Genomic DNA, 4,963 nt, shown 5'->3' with positions numbered 1-4,963 from the left:
CATGTCTAAAATCCATATATGAGTGAGTACATACCATGTTTGTCTTTTTGTGACTGGGTTACCTCACTCAGGATGGTTTCTTCTAGTGCCATCCATTTACCTGCGAATTTCAAGATTCCATTGTTTTTTTTTCTGCTGAGTAATACTCCATTGTGTAAATGTACCACATTTTCTCTATCCACTCTTCAGTTGAGGGGCATCTAGGTTGCTTCCGGGTTCTGGCTATTACAAATAATGCTGCTATGAACATAGTGGAACAGACATCCTTGTTGTATGAATGGGCATCTTTTGGATATATGCCTAAGAGTAGAATTGCTGGGTCTTGTGGTAGATTGATTCCCATTTTCCTGAAGAATCTCCATACTGATTTCCAAAGTGGCTGTACGAGTTGGCACTCCCACCAGCAGTGGAGGAGTGTTCCCCTCTCTCCACATCCTCTCCAGCATAAATTGTCTTCGGTATTTTTTATTTTAGCCATTCTGACAAGAGTAAGATGGCATCTCAAAGTTGTTTTGATTTGCATTTCCCTGATGGCTAAGGATGTTGAGCACTTTCTTAAGTGTCTCTTGGCCATTTTAGCCTCCTCTATTGAGAATTCTCTATTAACTTCTGTACCCAACCTTTTAATTGGATCCTTTGGTGTTTTGGAGACTTGCTTCTTGAGTTCTTTGTAAATTTTTGGAGATTAGCCCTCTGTCAGATGTGGGGTTAGTGAATATCTTTTCCCATTCTGTGGACTGCCTTTTTGTCTTGTTGACTATGTCCTTTGCCTTACAGAAGCTTTTTAGTTTCATGAGGTTCCATTTGTTAATTGTCGATCTCAGTGTCTGTGCCACTGGTGTTATGTTTAGGAAGTGGTCTCCTGTATCAACTCATTGAAGAGTATCTCCCACTTTCTCTTCTTTGAATTTCAGTGTGGTTGGATTTATGTTGAGATCTTTGATCCATTTGGACTTAAGTTTTGTACAAGGCAATAGACATGGATCTATCTGCAGTTTTCTGCATGCCAATACCCAGTTATGCCAGCACCATTTGTTGAAGATGCTTTCTTTTTTCCATTGTATACTTTTAGCTTCTTTGTCAAAAATCAAGTGTTCATAGGTGTGTGGGTTAAAATCAGGGTTTTCAATTTGGTTCCATTGGTCTACCTGTCTATTTTTGTGCCAATACCAAGCTGTTTTCAGGACTATAGCTCTATAATAGAGCTTGAAGTCAGGTATGGTGATGCCTCCTGAAGTCCTTTATTATATGGGTGGTTTAGGCTATCCTGAGCCTTTTGTTTTTCCATATAAAGTTGATTACTCTCCTGTCAAGGTCCGTGAAGAATTGTGCAGAAATTTTGATAGGGATTGCATTGAATCTGTAGACTGCTTTTGGCAAGATTTCCATTTTTATTAAGTTGATCCTGCCAATCGAAGAGCATGGGAGATCTTTCCATTTTCTGGTATACTCTTTGATTTCTTTCTTTAAAGACTCAAAGTTCTTGATATACAGGTCTTTCACTTCCTTGGTTAACATTATCCCCAGATATTTGATGCTGTTTATGGCTATTGTAAAGGGTGATGTTTCTCTGATTTCTTTCTCAGCCACTTCATCATCTGTATATAATAGGGCCACTGATTTTTTGAGTTAACCTTGTATCCTGCCACTTTGCTGAAGGTGTTTATCAGCTCTAGGAGTTCCCTTGTGGAGTTTTTCAGGTCACTTATGTAAACTATCATATCATCTGCAAATAGTGAAAGCTTGACTTCTTCTTTTCCTATTTATATCCCCTTGATCTCCTTTTGTTGTCTTATTGCTCTAGCTAGAACTTCAACTATACTCCCATCAGCAGTGGGGGAGTGTTCCCCTTTCTCCACATCCTCTCGATCCTCAGTATTTTTTATCTTAGCCATTCTGACAGGTGTTAGATGGTATCTCAGAGTTATTTTGGTTTGCAGTTCCCTGGTGATTAAGGATGTTATGCACTTCCTTCAATGTCTCTTGGCCATTTGAGATTCTTCTGGTGAGAATTCTCTGTTTAGCTCTGCACTCCATTCTTCAGTTGGGTTATTTTGTATTTTGATGTCTAGTTTGAGTTCTTTATAAATTTTGGAGATCAGCCCTCAGTCAGATGTGGGGTTGGTGAAGGTCTTTTCCCATTCTGTAGGCTATCATTTTGTCTTATTGGTACTGTTTTTGCCTTATCTAAGCTTTTCAGTTTCTGGAGGTCCCATTTACTGATTGTTGTTTTCAGTGTCTGGTACAGGAGCTAGCTTGTTGGAGCCCACTCCCCATGGTAGGATGCCATGCTCAGTTCTAATGCATGGGAGAGGAGCCTGACCCTGTCCCAACCTGTTGTGCCAGACTGTGTTGACTCCTCTTGGGAGCCCTTACCCATGGGGAGGAGCGGGCTGGGAGTGGGCTGGGGGGAAGTGAGGGAGGAATGGAAGGGGACAGGAGGAGGGGTTGGAGGGAGAACTATGGTTAGAATGCAAAATGAAAAAATGCAAAAGAAAAAAGAAAAAGAAGAAGAGATTTGGGACAGGATCTTGCAATGTATCCTAGGCCAGCCTGGAATTCTCCAGTCTCTCTCTCTGTTTGTCTAACACTGGGCTACAGGCATTCACCAACCTACCTGGCTACAACAGAATTTTTATGCTACAAAGACCCTTATTAATGAAACTACATAATTCAGAATGACAGCTGAAGATATCTAGGATTTCTTTTCTGGCACTCCTTGCAATAATGGGCAATTGTATGAGAGGTCGGCAGGATCGACCTTGTGGGGCTTCAAGGAAAGGGCTTTACAGGGAATAGCTGAGTCAACAACATTCGTTTTTGTTTTGTTTCCCTGCTTTCCAGCACCTTCCAGGCAGGAATCTGGAGTGCCTGGAACTGCAGCAACTACCACATGATGTTAAGGAAAAGAATTCAGTCACTGCACTCACTCAACAAGAAAGAAAGGTGTCTGGAACTCAGGAAGATTCAAAGCCATCCCATCAGTCCAATTATTTAATTCTATGGGTTTCTGATACAATAGTCATCGATTGTTTTTTATATCAACAGTGTCAGCATCCACTGACACATCATTTAATAGAAGTGTGGATTAAGATACACGCATTACCTGCTGCAACTGAGGTCTGTGATGATGTCCATGGCCCCTGCTGCCACAGGGGGTCCTAAGAGCAATGCCTTTGGAAATCCTAGGACCTTGTGGAGCCAGCCTGCCCCTCACTGGCCCCGGGATAGTTAGCAGGAGAGCTGGCCCCACCCCCATGAGAGAGCTGCCCCACCCCTCCATGCCCACTCACCCCCACCCCACCACTCAGAAAAGATGGCCCCAACCTTCACCATGGTTGCTGGCTCTGCCCCTCACTTGAGGCAGGCAGTCCCAATGGCCCAGCTACCACCCAGACCCACATCCTGAGCCTTGGGTTGGACGACCTTAATACCTCCCCATCTATGGCCTGCTGGGACTGGTCCTGCCCAATGATAACCTTGGAATCCCCATGACTCAGGGCAACAGCAGATATCCTAGATGAGTTTCAGTGAAGGTCCAGTGATGATGGTAGGCCAGAGGCCTTGAAGCAGACCAATGACTCATTGCAATGAACATTTTGTAGGTGGGGCTGATAGGACAAAAGGATCTACTTTGTGACACACTGCAGCACACAATGCCACTAGAATGAATGAAGAGATGTTGGGAAGACAGAGGAGCAAGATGATGTTTGTTTGTTTTTAATTGATTTTTGAGAGGTGTTCTTTTGGGGGAGAGGCTGCAAGAGTGAGGTGAAGATATGGAGGGACTGGGAGGTGAGTGGGATTGGGATGTATGATGTGAAACTCCCAAAGAATCAATAAAGAATTATGTTATGAAAGATGATAAGCATGATAACAAAAAACCAATTACTTGAAAAAGGAATTACATTTCATAGCCTCCTTTATATTGAAGAAGGCTGTAAGGACTTACAGAAGAACAAGTATTGAGGATGTAAAGAGAGGAAGAAAACTAGCATAATGAACAACAATAAAGTTCCAGTGTTACCGGTTTATCTTCTATGACCTTCTGTGGAATGTCATTTACCGTATCAGCAGCAGCATCAAAAACGTTCATTAGGTATCCAGATAACATCAAGTTATACTCAGGTGAGAGCTGCTTTAATGAATTAGCATGACCTCTGCCTCTCAGCAATCACTGGTGTGCACAAGTCACAACATACAAAGAGTTTCAAGGCAAAGAGATTGTCATCAACCAGAAAAACATAACTTTTGGCAGCCGCTAGAATGTATCATTTCTTTCCATCATTGGCAAGACCTTGGCCAGAATTCTTTTGGATCAGTTATTGCTCACTGATGGCAACTGTGTCCTCCCAGAATAACTGTGGCTTTAAACCACAGGGCAACTGACACAACCATTGCTTTATGTCAGAAACAAGAAAAACATAGAAAACAGCCTGAACATTGCTTAATTTATTGACTGCACTAAAATGCTGATGGTATCTGTATGCCTCAGCAAAAATCACTATCAAGCTCTTGTGCCTATAACTTGTCAGTATATAAGAAGTTGCTGGAACAGTCTGCGTAAGTCAATTCCTCAAGAGTCACTTACACAGCTTCTATATCTACACATACTATGCATACTAAACACCTCACAGTATGATTCTAGTTGTGTATCTGACTACTTAATGTCTGCCTTTCCCATTAGAATACATACTCCATGCAAAAAAAAGTTTGAAACTAATTTTTCCACGACTGAATTCCCAGTGCTTAATTTAGTGTCTTACATATTCCGTAAGATCAAAAACATTTGTTGGGTGAATACAGGTGTAAGAGAATTATAAGACACAAATTTCTTTTCATTTCTCGCTGGGGTGACAAAAATATAAAACAGGGCTGGGCAGAGGTCTCTGTGGGGGAAGTGACAGAGGACTGGATTTCAGATCCCCCAGAATCCCAGTAAAATCCAGCTACAGCAGCATGT

Source organism: Mesocricetus auratus, unplaced genomic scaffold (genome assembly GCF_017639785.1).
Source record: "Mesocricetus auratus isolate SY011 unplaced genomic scaffold, BCM_Maur_2.0 Super-Scaffold_100011, whole genome shotgun sequence".
Lineage (NCBI taxonomy): Eukaryota > Metazoa > Chordata > Mammalia > Rodentia > Cricetidae > Mesocricetus > Mesocricetus auratus.
The sequence above is the reverse complement of the archived record's forward strand: the minus strand, read 5'-3'. Positions refer to the sequence as shown.